The following is a 15,120-nucleotide window of genomic DNA, read 5'->3' on the forward strand; positions in this document are numbered from 1 at the left end:
CATGCAATTTTTCATAGTATTCTATAATAACCATTTGTATTTCTGTAGTGTAGTTGTGATCTCTCCTCTTTCATTTGTGATTTTATCCATTTGGGTTTTCTCTCTTTTCTTTTTGAGAAGACTGGGAGGAGTTTATTGATTTTCTTTATTCTTTCAAAAAAAAAAAAACCCAGCTTTTAGATTTATTTATCTATTCTACTGGTTTGGTTTGGTTTTGCTTTAGATTCTGTATTGTCTATTTCTGCTCTAATTTTTATTATTTCTCTTCTCCTGCTAGCTCTGGGGTTTCTTTGCTACTCTGCTTCTAGTTCCTTTAGGTGTGAGGTTAGGTTCTATATTTGGGATTTTCTTGTTTCTTAAGAGAGGCCTGGATTGCAATGTATTTTCCTCTTAGGACTGCCTTTACTGCATCCCAAAGGGTTTGGATTGTTGTGTTTTAATTTTCATTTGTGTCCATTTTTTAAAATGTCTTCTTTAATTACTTGCTTGACCCATTCATTCTTTAGTAGGATGTTCTTTAACCTCCATGCATTTGGAGGCTTTCCAAATTTTTTCTTGTGGTTGATTTTTAAGTTTCATAGTGTTGTGATCTGAAAGCATGCATGGTATGATTTTAATTCTTTTTTTATTTATTGAGGGCTATTTTGTGACCCAGTATGTAATCTATTTTGAAGAATATCCCATGTGCATTTGAGAAAAATATATATTCTGCTGCTTTTGGATGAGAGATTCTGAATATCTGTCAAGTCCATCTGGCCCAATGTATCATTCAAGGCCATTGTTTCTTTATTGATTCATCATGCCTAGATGATCTGTCCACTGTTGTAAGTTGAGTATTAAGGTCACCTACAATTACTGTATTATTATCAATAAGATTGCTTATGTTTAAAATCTAGTTTGTCTGATATAAGTATGGCTACTCCAGCTTTCTTTTGACTTCCAATATTATAATACATGGTTCTCAATCCCCTCACTTTTAATCTGAAGGTGTCCTCAGGTCTAAAATGAGTCTCTTGTAGACGCATATAGATGGATCTTGTGTTTTTATCCATTCAGATACTCTATGTCTTTTGATTAAGGAAATTAGTCCATTTACATTCAGAGTGATTACTGAAATATATGGATTTAGTGTTATTGTGTTATCTGTAGGTTTCATGCTTGTGGTGATGTCTCTGGTCCTTTGTAGTCTTTGCAGCATTCCACTCACAAAGTCCACCTTGGGATTTCCTGCAGAGTGGTTTAGTTGTCATGAGCTCCTTCAGTTTTTGTTTGTCTGGGAAAGCCTTTATCTCTCCTATTCTGAATGATAGCCCTGCTGGATAAAGGATTTTTGGCTGCATTATTTTTCCTACTCAGCACATGGAATATTTCCTGCCACTCCCTTCTGGCCTGTCAAGTTTCAGCAGATGGGTCTGACACTACCTTATGTGTATACCATTGTAAGTTAAGGCCTGTTTGTCCCTAGCTGCTTCCAGAATTCTCTCTTTTTCTTTGTATTTTGCCAGTCTCACTATGATACGCATTGGAGTTGACCTGTTCTTGTTGATTCTGAAGGGAGTTCTCTGTTCTTCCTGGATTTGGATGTCTGCTTCCTTCCACAGGTTAGGGAAGTTCTTAGCTATAATCTGTTCAAATAAACTTTCTGCCCCTTTCTCTTTTCTTCTTATTATAGAACTCCTATGATATGGATATTATTTCATTTCATTGAATCACTCCAGTCTCTAATTCTCACCTCATAGTCTAGTATTTTCCTCTTTTTTCAGCTTCATCATTTTCCATAATTTTATCTTCTATTTCACTTATTTTCCCATTTTCTTCCTCCATCTTTGCTGATGCAGCATCTAGTTTATTTTGGATCTATTCATAGCATTTCTTAATTTGTCATAACTATCTTATGTCCTTGATCTCTGCAGTAACAGATTCTCTGTTATCTTCTACTCTTTTTTCGAGCCCAGCTGTTAGTCTTATGGTTACTATTCTAAATTCTTGTTCAGCTATATTGTTTATATCTGTTTTGAGCAATTCTCTGGCGGTCATTTCTTCCTGGAATTTCTTTTGAGGAGAATTCTTCCATTTCATCATTTTGACTAGTTTCCCGTCTTTTATGTGTTTTAATAGCTTGTTATGTGACTTGCACCAGTGACTACTACTGTATTACAAAGGGGTCATACATTGTCCAGGACCTGGCCCTTGAGGAAGTGTTTTTGGAGTGTGTTGCATGCTCTCTGTTGATTTGACTCTGGTTACTTTAACTCCCCCTTCATTTGTAGAGGTGGTTTGGACCTTCCATCAGGTGTGATTTGTTCACTGAAGTAACCCTGGAAAAACTGAAAAGGGGGTGGTGGTGGCCTAAGTCTTATCCCATACAAAGAGAGAAAGGACAGGGACTGGGAGGAAAAAAAAAACAAAAAAACAACAAAAATAAAAAACTGACCAGGCAGAGAACAGAGGATTAGAGCAACATATCTCTTAATCCAGAGAGAAAAAGAGAGAGAGAGAGGAAAATAAAGGAGATACAGAAGAGGAATAAAAGAATCAATTAAAAATGCCTGCTTAAACAAACCAACAGCCAGAATAGAGAAGGGGAGAAAGAAGGAAAAAAAAAAAAAGTGTATATATATATATATATATATATATATATATAAATATACCAAAAATATATATATATATATAAATATACCAAAAATCAAATCAGAAAATGCAAAACTGCTGGACTGTTCTCTGATGTTGCCTTGAAACCAGGGGCTGTCTTAGTCTGGAGGAGGGCCCTTCTGGTTTGGTCAGTGTCCATCTCCTTCCTGTAGATATGCAGTTGCCAGGCACGGAGGGGCAGGGTTAGGTATAAACAAGTCCTGTCTCCACTGAGGGCCTTCTGTTCTGTTCCCTGAAGCCCCACCGTGTTGGTGATGGGAATAAAAACAGCATCACCCCAGGCTCTCCACTGGGTGTCTCAAACCAATTTGTTCAGGCTGTCCTCACAGCACTGCAAGGGCAGAAGTGGGCTGGTTTGTCCCCCTCCACAGTCTCCCGCGCCTCCCAGGCATTCGCTGGGATTCAAGCCCAGATGTCAAAGGATACCACTCCATGACTGGATTCTGAGGTAGTGCCACTCCACCTAGCCGACAAAGGGCCTCTGGCTGCTGCCTGCAAGGACTTTTGTCCTTGGAGCAGCAATATGCCTTCATCCCATAGCACTGGAGAGAGGGTACTGCTCTTCAAATGTGCCTCTGAGCTCCCTACTGAGCTGGGGCTGGTCCCCCAACCTCCCCCACCCCGGCCAGGTGTGTGCACCAGCAGCCAGTTCTGATCCGAAGAAAGTCACACAACCCTCGATCATCATTCCTAAGGCCATTTGCAAGTTAGAGACTGGCTTTTTCCGTTTTTTCCATTCCCTGGTTGGTTGTCCAGGGAGGTTTTACTCTTGTCCAAATACAATCCCACACTTCCACAGCCTCTCCTCTTCCTTCTCTCTCTCCACTAAAGGGGTTACTCTGGCTCCGTGTTTATGGTGCCTGTTTTATCTCAAACAATTTGCAAGCATGCACCTCAGTCTCACCAGGCTGTCTCTGTGGGTCCCTGGAGATGCTTCTGTCACTCTCTAGCTTGGATTGCTGGAAGTCCAAGTATCCTGGACTCAATACTGTTGTGTTTGTGGGACGAGGGAATTCTGGACCCCCTACTTATCTGTCATGTTGATTTTTCCTCTAGATGTGTGTAACTTGTGTGTGTACGTATGTGTGGTTTATCCATGCAAAAGTACTATGTAAATGTTGAGTAATTTAAATATACACTTCATAAATTTATATTAACTTTTAGTTATAAAATAAAATACAGATGATTCAAAATATATTTTTTCTACTAATTTATATTCCAACAGTGATTAATTTGGTTTATTCCTCTCATACTTGAAGAATAACTCATGGTGAACTCCCTTGCAATTCTCATATAAAACAAATCAAAAGTTGATAAAAAATACTTTCTAGATGATATTCCTATGTGAGCTGCCAGCACTCAGTGTGAAAGAGCATTAGTGTCATTTATGTGAAAAGTCTTTCAAGTCAATGACAGAATTGGGCCAGAAGCAATGAGAATAAATTAAGTGAAAGGATGTTCAGTGACCATCTGAAGCCACAGTACAGAAGCCGCCAGTGGCCATTTCTCTTTTACATGGACTAACAAAAATCTACCCTTTGTATTTTTAGGAAGGAAAACGATATTTGTACTTTTAACGTATCAACATTGATCAAGAAAAAAATGTGTTTCTTTTAGTTGATACCAATAAAAGTCTCAATCACTTTGATTACAAATGTTTGAAAATAGTGAAATCCAATGCTTAAAAATTCATTGTTGAGATGGCACTGAATATACTTAAATAATTTTCAACTGCAGGGCGCCTGGGTGGCTCAGTTGGTTAAGCATCCAACTCTTGATTTTGGCTCAGGTCATGATCCCACAGGAATCAAGCCTGGTACTGGACTCCACACTGGCAATGCAGAGCCTGTTTGGGATTCTCTCTCTCTTTCTCTGTCTGTCTGCCCCTGCTCATACTGCTCTTCTCCCTACTCGTACTACTCTTCTCCCTAGAAAATAAATAAATAAACTTAAAATTTTCAATTGTCTTATTCTAGTGAATAGTTCTAAATTTGTCATCAAAAGGTATCTCACATCCTCCCCATACGTGTACACACACACACACAGTGACCCAACACTGAAAAAGCCCATTTCAAAATTCATTTAGCTCCTTATACTTTCAATATATCTTACGTTATTCCTTAAGAAAACCTACTCAGAGAACTCATGTAGAGGGAATGATTCTATCCCCTATTCCTTGACCCCGACAAATTCATTCTACCTTTAGAGTATTTCTCAATTCCGTCTATGCATTTATGTCATTGTTTTCCCTTCATTGTGTAACTACTAGCTAGGTGCTGAATGCATATTCCTATAAACTGGGTCTCTACTGCATGTTGGCAAAATTCCTATACTCTTTCCTTTATTGGGTCCTCTTATCTGATATTAACTATTTTTTTTTCAGGTAAAAGTCATATTTTCCTTAATTGCGTACTTAATTCACATCATTTCTTCTCTTGGTTGCTACTTTGGTAACAATTAGGTCCTCTCCTCTCAAGAACATGCATCTGAACAGGCTGGCACAGAGCCATTGTAAACACAGGCCGCAAACCAGGGCTTTTGGAGTAACAAGAACAGCAAAACCAGCCTGTCTCTTCACTTAGAAAGGAGTTGTGAATCAGAGGGTCCAAAGTGTCAGTTTCCAAACAAAGAAAACCTGGAGCTCTATGCAAAAATGGAAACCAAAATATATCGGCAATGAAATACAGTCAAGACAGTTCTTGAGAAAGAAGTATCTGATCATGTGGCCTCTTGTATTGAGAATCGCCCCACTTCAGCATTTTTAAAGGAAGATGTTTTTGTTTCTATTTCATTTCCCAAAGGGGTATAAAATCTACTAAAAAGAATAATAATCAATCAAATAAATCAGCTCACTCACAAGAAACTCCCAGATAATGATTTTTGGTAGTCAGCACATTATTTCAAAGTGGCAAAATTCAGAGTAATCTGAGAATTCAAAACTGACAGTTATATTTGCCGATAGGTTTATGTAAGACACACGTACAGTTTTCCCAGTATATATGTCAAAGGACCAAGACCATCATAAAAATAAGTTATTTTGCACATTATAGTGGGCAGAACTGTAGAGTTCAGAAAGGCACATTCTCAGAGAATGAACAAAAGGCATTTTGCAAAAGGTTCACATCATTCTGCAGCAGCAGGACTGGAGCTCAGTGCCTGTGACATTCATTAGCTTGACCCCTTCCTCTTCTTTGGTTGCAGTGACCTCAGTGGGCTCTCTTTCTTCTACACGTTCTGCTGGCTTCTCCTCCTCCTCATCCTCCTGGGGAGAGAGGTTGGAGTATTTCTGCATGCATTCCTACATGGCCCAAAGTGATACACACAGTCTGACGCCTTGTCAGGAAGCAGGAAAAGGCTGACGTGAACTGTTCCTCACAGGGGCCGCTGGCCATTCCCCCAAGGCAGGGCAGTTCCAGTTAACGCCTCCATACAATAGGGCAATCAGTGCTCTGCTTAGGAATCACAGCTGTCATCGGCCGGCTCTGCACTGCTTAGGGTTTCACAGTCTTCTCTGGTCACAGACATGACTCGATCATTCCCTTCCTGCCTGCAGTAAGCCGTGGCTGCAGGCCGGCACTCGGACCTCCCAGCAACAGCAGTGGAGGCGGCACAGATGGCGGTGGGCTCCTGCTGTCACCTCTTCTTGTGCAGGGTGGGCAGGTGGCTGCGGGAGCCCCGCACACCTACCCCCTGCAGGCCTGCCAACTGCACACTGGGCTTGAAACTTTTATTTTTACACCTGAACTTACCACAAACATATCTATGCTTCTTTCTGACCAAATAACTTTCAGGTTTCCTCTAGCACTGGAGTATTTTCAGGATTTTTTTAATCATAATTTGCATCGTGTCATCAACCTGTGTGATATTGATGATACCTGCCATAGTATGAGCATAGTATTCATACCATGTACCATACCAGTGTGAACAACATCAACATTTAAAAACTTATAGTAATGACCATTTTAATGAGCCTTTACATGTGTTCTGATATATTTCCTAAATAATGTATTATAATGAAGAAAATTTTTTTCCCCACAAATTAGTTATGACAGGCTCAAAGATATTAAGTAATATAATACACTATGTCCAAGTTTATGTACATAGAAGGGTAGTGGAATCACACTCTGATCCATGCTCATTTCATATCTTTTTATGGACAATGAAAAGACTTTAGAGAGGTCATACAGTGGGTTTTGTTTACTGATTCAACAAATCATTTTGATTTCTGCCAGAGGCTTTTCTAACACACTCTTGTAACTTTATGTAATTTATTTATTTACATACCTTCAACTGTCTTGATTGTGAGCAAACTAAGACCATTAGATGACCTACCAAATTTAGGAATAAAAAAAATTAGTGAAATATATCATGGCATTATACACTTCCACAATATCCTATTCTTCTGGTGGCTTCTCCCCCTCAGCTTTTATAGGATATAACTGATACATAATATTGTGTAATTTAAGGTAATTTGATATACATATATATTGTGAAAAGATTACCACAGTTAGTTAACACATCCAATACCTCACTTAACCTTTGTGTGAGTGAGGAGAACATTTAAGATTTTAAGTATTTAAAAATTTAAGTATATCTTGTAATATGATTAACAATAGTCACCTTGCTGAACATTAAATCCCTAGAACTGATTCATCTTATAAAACAGAATGTGTACTCTTTGACCGTTATCTCCTGATTTTCCCCACCACCAGCCCCTGGCAGTCACCAATCTATTCTTTCCAGGAGTACAACTTTTCTTAGGTTTCATGTATTAGTGAGATCATGCAGTATTTGTGTTTCTCTGTCTGACTTATTTCACTTTGGTAATGTCCTTAAAGTCCATCCATATTGCTGCAAATGGCAGGATATTCTTTTTATAGCTGGATAACTCTTTGAGGGATCTCTAAGCTAATTTCCACGCTGGCTGAAAGAATTTACATTCCAACCAACAGCACACTTGGTTGCCTTCTCTCCCATCGTCCCAATACTCTTCTGTCAAATAATCTTCTGTCAAAGAGCCATCTAACAGGTGTGAGGTGCCAGTTCACTGTGGTTCTGAGTTGCATTTTCCTAACCATTAGTGATGTTAAGCAATATTTTCATGTCACTTTTGGCCATTTGTAGATTTTCTTTGGGAAAATATCTGTGTAGGTCCTCTGCTGGTACATTTTTTAATCATGTCACCACCTAATCTGGTTACCTGAGGATAGATCTGAGAATCTATCTGCAAATGAAAAGTCATTTTTCTCACTTATCTTCTACATGCTTAAACTTAAAACAATGGTGATGCTTCTGGTATTTACCAGAGATCTCTGAAATTATGTAAGTTCTACACAATCTTTTGACTAATATATTACACTAGTATACTGGATGGTCTGCCTGTCCATTTTGTGGTTTTTGTATCTATTTCAGTGAACTATTTATTCAAACCTACAACACTGGGTCTCTGATTCTTTGAACTGTTTTGTTTTGTTTTCAGATGAATTAATGCTTTAAAACAAAACACTTTTGACATGAGAGTTGGATAAGAATATTTTGAATTCATTTTTATCATATGGATAGTGGAAATTCTTTCTTGGTTTTGAAATTTCATAGTTTATGTATCTGAATGTCTAGAATTCGTAAGTTTTGATTTTTTACTTGGTTTCACTGAAAATGCTACAATAGACAGTGCTTCTCATCTGCTACTTTGAACTGAAATTCCCAAGACATATAAACCTTTGAAACTAACTTGGAATCAGAAGGGTTAAAAAAATGCTTCCCACATATCATTCCCGAAACAACAACAGCAAAAAGTTATATTCAATTGAAGTAATTTTACAATTACTGAATACTGGGTGTAGGCTATCCCAACTATGGTATTAAGTATACAAACTCCAACAATTTGTATCTTCTTTTTTTTTTTTTTAATGTTTTATTTATTGCTGAGAGAGAGAGAGAGAGAGAGAGACAGCGTGAGCAGTGGAGGGTCAGAGAGAGAGGGAGACACAGAATCTGAAGCAGGCTCTGGGCTCTGAGCTGTCAGCACAGAGCCCGACGTGGGGCTCGAACCCACAAACCGCGAGATCATGACCTAAGCGAAAGTCGGACGCTTAACCGACTAAGCCACCCAGGTGTCCCCAACAATTTGTATCTTCAAATAGCTCTAGTTCTTTCAAGGAACACGGACACATAATCAGTTAATTGTAAAGGAATCTGAGAGTGTCTTTCTTAATTATATTAACAAAGTTTTATGAAAGTCCAAGGGAATCTGTCATTTGGTCATACATAAGTTATTGCATAAAGTGAACAATCTTTCTTTTCCATTTTCCATAAATAAATTGGATTTTATGACTATTTGTTAACAATCTGACCCAAAGTATTGAGAATTAAAATGCCGTATTTAACGAACATGTGCATTTATTACTTTTCAATATGTAAGTTGCCAGGGTTATTTATTATAACATGAATCATTTCAAACATAGGAAACATTTGTATATCCAATTTGTTTTCTATGTTCTATCATATGGATTAGTCTCTGAGTTCTCAGGTTAATTAACTAATCACTGCATTGTGTAGTCACTTATTATGCTCTCTGCTGTATCCTATCACTGACTTGTTCTGCACTGAGATTTATCTTTGGAACTGAGAGCCAAGGCTGGAACACAATGAACAGAATGTTCTATTTCTGTATAAAATGATAGATATTGCTCTTGCCCAGAACGACAACACTTTGCACTGCTCCCAATCTGTAAATTGTTCCATTTGCTTGGCATAATAATGTATACTGATGTATTTAATTCTTTCTACCAGGGCCATGCTGTTCAATTCCTCTCTGCTAGCCAAATATACCAGAAGTCATAAATTTCTCATCAAGATGGAAACTAAATGTAATCTCTTTCATATGTAAAAGTAGTATTGGTATCCTGCTGTTAGTGTTCTTGAGTTACTGTATTTTCAAAATTCAAGATTAGAAAAAGATTTGCTGTGATCTTTTTTACTTTTATCAACTACTGTGTCGAAGCCAAGAAAATATCCTGACAAAATAATTGTCTACAATCACAGGTAAGATCTGTGGAAAAAATTGATTATATATATATATAATATATATTATTTACATTATACATATATATATTATATATATAACTATCACCTCTTTTCAAATGAACTTTCATTTCTTTGAGTCCTTTTCATGTACTGCAAAATGGAAAAATGAAGAGTGTTTTGGCTTTACATATTAAAAAATGATATGACTCCATAATATTCACCTGTGGTACCATGCACAATTTTGCTTTCTCTTTGTTCATTGTTCTGTTCCTTAATTTAATGAACATGGAATGTTTTTAGTTCCCCCAAAAAGGAGCATGACTCAAGGAAATGAGGTTTGGAGTGTTTAGTACCAATGTCCTTGCATGTGACAAGACTCCTATCTATAGCTTACCAGCTAAGTTAGGGGACATCAAACTGTGACCCACTGGCTCAACCTACCCCATTACCTCACTTTGTAAAGCAAGTTTTATTGGACTAATGCCCACTTATTTATATGTTGTCTATGGCTGTTTTAGCACAACATTGGCAGACTTGACTCTGTCAGAGAAACTTTGTGGCTTAATAAGCCTAAAATATATGATATTTACTGAAAAACGTTGTTGACTTTGATCTAAGAGTTGATTAGATTAGATTAGATTAGATTAGTCATTTAGATTAGTTGATTAGAGTTGTTTCTGGTGTTATTTTGTCTTGTGTATTTTTTGGAATACACTGAATTATTTCTACTCTTGTTAACTCATAGGTTTGTTAGGAAGACCATATTAATTAATAAGCTAATATTTGCAAGTAGTTAATAAAAAAATAAAAATAAAAAAACATGGGTCATAAAAAGGGTCATGTAAATGCTGTTAATAAAAAATACAAAAGAACTTAGCAAATACATTAATTTTAAGAATGCCATATTCCTTGAGTCTAATTAACCAAAGTGTGGATTCCATCAGTGTTCAGGTATTCACTATTAAAATCAAGCATAACGACAACAAAAAAAAACAAAAAACTAAGTATAACATTGAGTATATCAGGCAATTTATGAGAAAGCAGAAACTTTTTTTTTCTAAAGATAATTACTAATAAATTTAAGTAAGAGAAAAAAGAATTTCAGGTATAAACATATTCTAGAGGAAACTGTGCATGTTTTTCTAACTAGTCACAAGCTAAAACATAATAATAGTTTTTTTTTTAAATTTTTAGTTAATAGTTGAGTATATTACAGTAGTTGATTATTTTGAGATATTACTCTTATTTACATCACATGCAATGAAAGTGTTCATTTAGTATTAAAGTTTTATAATGCTGCAGTTATACACATACAAATATTTAGAACTTAATAAGGAATAGAAAAATTTGTGAATAATTTTTATTCTTTAAATGTCAGTTTCTATTACCAGACTAAGAGTGTTAGTATATGTAGTCACATAGCTCCATGCAAATTTGGCTGTGTTTGGTTTCAGGTGCTCATTTATGTTAATGATGATTAACCTTTTGATTAATAACTATAGGATTCTTTTTGCATACTTCAGTTCCCTCATATTCTCTCTGGACTATTTTTTTAGGAAAGTAATGAGGAAGATTTACCTCACTACTCATAAAAATCTCCATATTTTTTGTAGTTTAGTGATTGCAGATTTAAGTGGACAGATTGCTGAAATGTCTATACAAGGTTTTGATTGATTATGAATCAGTTACATATAGCTCTTTTGGCATTTAAAGGAATATAGATCAGAATAAAATATGCAAAAATGTGATGAACAGTTAACATTTTCATGATGCATCAATGAATTTAAAGATGACATAATATTAAAAGAGTGGTTTTCTATTTCTTTAAGCAGCAGTAACCTATTTTGAGAAAATATTTTTGGAATTCTAATATATGCAAGTATTAAAGTAGAGATTCAATAGTTGAAGTATATTGCTAGTGTCTGTGTCTATCAGCTATTTTCACACAAATTCTGTTTAACAAACCTTTTTAAAACTCAACTCTAACCACTTATTTTCTCTCATTTATCTGTAAATTGGCTGAGGAGTAATCAATGAAGGATGAACTCAGCTTGGCTTGGCTCCAAAGCTTATGTCTGCTCATGTGTCTCTTCATCGTCCTTCAATCGATGGGTTATCTGGACAATTTCTTTACATGACAACAGCCGATTTACACGAGGACAGGAACAACTGTCCAAATACAGTTCAAGCTTCTAATGCTGTAACAACTATTCACATCTTGTGGAGCAACACAAATCACCTGGATGAACCTAACATCCAGAGTTGGGGAAACAGATTTCACAAACCATGATGCAATGGCTAATCACATAGAATGTCAATGTGATAGGGACTATACTCTCCCCATGCTGGTTTGGGGGGTGCAAGATGTAATATTTTTGAAAAATAATTTACACAGTGTCCTTTACCCCAACTAATTTGATCACATCTTCAATACTCTTTTATCCGGTAGCACCAGAAGTATCACTGAGGAAACCTAAGACTCTGTAGAGAACAAGCACTCGTTTTGGACTGAGACTAGAAACAATCAATTCTAACTCTAGACACTGAAATTAGTAATTTTTCAACCTTAAATAAGTCATTTTAATTTCCTATGCTTAAATCTCTTCATCTTTACAATGGATGGAAACATCCAAAAGGAAACATGCTCCATGGGACTGATGTTCCCATTAACATCATGATGCTCCATCTTGACTGATGTTCAAGATGACCAGGTGAGAGATATATACAGAGATAGATACAGATATAGATATAGATATATGGATATGTAAACACCTAAGTCATCATCTCCAGGATATGGTTTCAAATAGAGTGTTACTATGATTGTTATTATTTCTTATTTGTTACATTTTCTTGCATCTATTATTTCTCAACTTTCAGTTCTCATAGGATGCCTTGTCTTTTCATGAAAACTTCCAGTCACTTCCATTAACATATTATTCAAATATACTAATTCTTCATCACCATCGCTTGCACTGTCACTGCAGAGTATTATTTCTCATGGATATACTTTTTTGTTAGAGCTACATATGGTGTGTTTTTTAAAGTGGGAAGGATGCATTTCCTTCCATTTGAGCCATGACATTCTTATTTTGACACATAGATATTATTTAGCTTCTCATTTAATCTATTACTGTTATAAAAATGAGACCTACTTGGAGTGCCTACGTGGTTCAGTTGGTTAAGCATCTGACTTCAGCTCAGGTCATGATCTCGTTGTTCCTGAGTTCAAGCCCCACATGCGGCTCTGTGCTGACAACTCAGAGCCTGAAGTCTGCTTTAGATTCTGGGTCTCATTCACTCTCTGCCCCTCCCCCACTCTCACTCTGTCTCTCAAAAATAAATAAACATTGAAAAAAGATTTAAAAAATAGGACATACTGAAGGAAAAATATGACAATGTATTAGGCAAAATTTTATTAAAGATATTCTTAGAGAATGAACTCTTTTCCTGATGGGCTCCTTATATATTAACACAAGTAGATTCTTGTCAAGAAAAATAATTTAGTCTACTATCAGACAAATCTATAGAGTTTGAGTCTCAATGCTGGCATTAAATAAGATTAAATTTAATAACTTCATCTGAATGGATAATGTGTTTATTATTTTAGTAAGAACTCATTTTATATAATTATAATTATTTAAGAGAATTTTATTAACATTTAAGTAAGTTAAATAAATTATTTAAATTTATTTGCATTGTTATTAAGAAAATCATTTTTAATATTATCTGAACAAATTTTCACAAATTACGGAAATATGAAACTTATCATAGAATAAAATGTTTCAGACACTTTAATGAAAACAAAAATATATTAAATAAAAAATTATTTTAAAAGGATATTCCCATTTGGATATAAAGCATATTTGTCATTGAATGATGGGGTATATTTGCACTTGAACAGAAATGGCTTTAATTTGCTACAATAACCCTGTGGCTATGTGTTGCCAAATAGTTTCAGAAATTTCATTTTTTTTGAGTGACAAAACAATTACTATTGGAATCTCTTGCTGGTTGACAGGAAATATGACCTTACAAATGGTAAACAGAAAATCCCAAAAATGAAAGCTATCATTCTTTGTTGATGAATCCTCTAAGGAAAACTGTACTATTGTATAAAGAACCAATTTATTTAGTCAAGAAACTGGGACATCTCTTAGTAACTTTTCATCTGACCCCATTATAATTGTATTTGTGTGATGGGGACAGAAGTTTTCTTTCTTCCTTCCATCACTGACCTAATTTGAAAGAAAAAAAGAATAATTATAAATAACTATAAATATTTAAAAATTTTTAAATTTATTTTAAAAATTTTAAAAATTTAGATTTAGAAAAATCTAAGGAAATATAATAAACTCTGTTAGAAATTCTCTACAAACATGCTTTACATTGTACTGTATTATATTTTAGGAAAGTGCTCCTCTGAAACAGTTTTAAATGGATCTAAAGGATTATTTCACTTAAGCTATTCTTTTATTGAATCATATAACAAAATCACTCTTTGTAAATACATGAACTCTTCAATTATGATGATGCAATGTAATAAGCTATCATTCAAAACTGGGATTAGACTTCTGTAAGAATTATATGATTTAAATATTTGATTAAGAAATGACTCAAGTAAGTAGGAAATAGCTCCCATCTTATAGATTCACAGAGGTTGACAATCCTGGGCCTGCCTTAGACAAAAGTAGCAGTCACTGTTTTTCCTAACTAAAGGTGAATGCAAAGTTTAGCTAAGAATACTCCATGGTACTATTGCCTCGGTGTCCGTGGTGTGTGGCCCAGGAACTTTCGGAGACTTTAAACTGAAACTAGCCCCTCAAACAAGATTCTCTAGACAGAAAAACACGCTCACAAGGGAATGTAAATTCTTGATAAGACTTTCCCAACAGCCTTTGTGATCAATAGTCTCTCCTGACTCTCAACGCCTTCCCCTTTTGCAAACTTTTTTATTTTTTTTTTTTAATGTTTATTTATTTTTGAGAGAGAGAGAGAGTATGAGTGGGGGAGGGGCAGACACACACACACACACACACACACACACACACACACACACACAGAAACCAAAGCACAGAGCCCAACACGGGGCTCAAACTCACAAACTGTGAGATCATGACCTGAGCCGAAGTCGGACACTCAACCGACTGAGCCACCCAGGCATCCCCACTTTTGTAGTTTTTCCATAAGACCCCAGAGGAGCTTATGAAATCCACCTTTTTAGGTTTGAGCATTCAAATCTGGCCTGAGGACGGGGTGCCTGGGTGGCTTAGTCGGTTAAGCGTCCGACTTTCGCTTAGGTCACGATCTCGCGGTTCGTGGGTTCGAGCCCCGCGTCGGGCTCTGTGCTGTCTGTCAGCTCAGAGCCTGGAGCCTGTTTCAGTCTGTGACTCCCTCTCTCTCTGACCCTCCCCTGCTCATGCTGTCTCTCTCTCTCTCTCCTAG

The 15,120-nt window shown here is 36.2% G+C and overlaps 1 pseudogene; it reads right to left on the reverse strand.

Annotated features, from left to right (window-relative positions):
• Positions 1–5,770: 5,770 nt before the first annotated feature.
• LOC120242491 lies at positions 5,771–7,629 on the reverse strand (annotated as a pseudogene).
• Positions 7,630–15,120: the final 7,491 nt, after the last annotated feature.

The sequence above is a fragment of the Hyaena hyaena genome, unplaced genomic scaffold (genome assembly GCF_003009895.1).
Source record: "Hyaena hyaena isolate Hyena2069 unplaced genomic scaffold, ASM300989v1 scaffold_309, whole genome shotgun sequence".
Taxonomy (NCBI): Eukaryota; Metazoa; Chordata; class Mammalia; order Carnivora; family Hyaenidae; genus Hyaena; species Hyaena hyaena.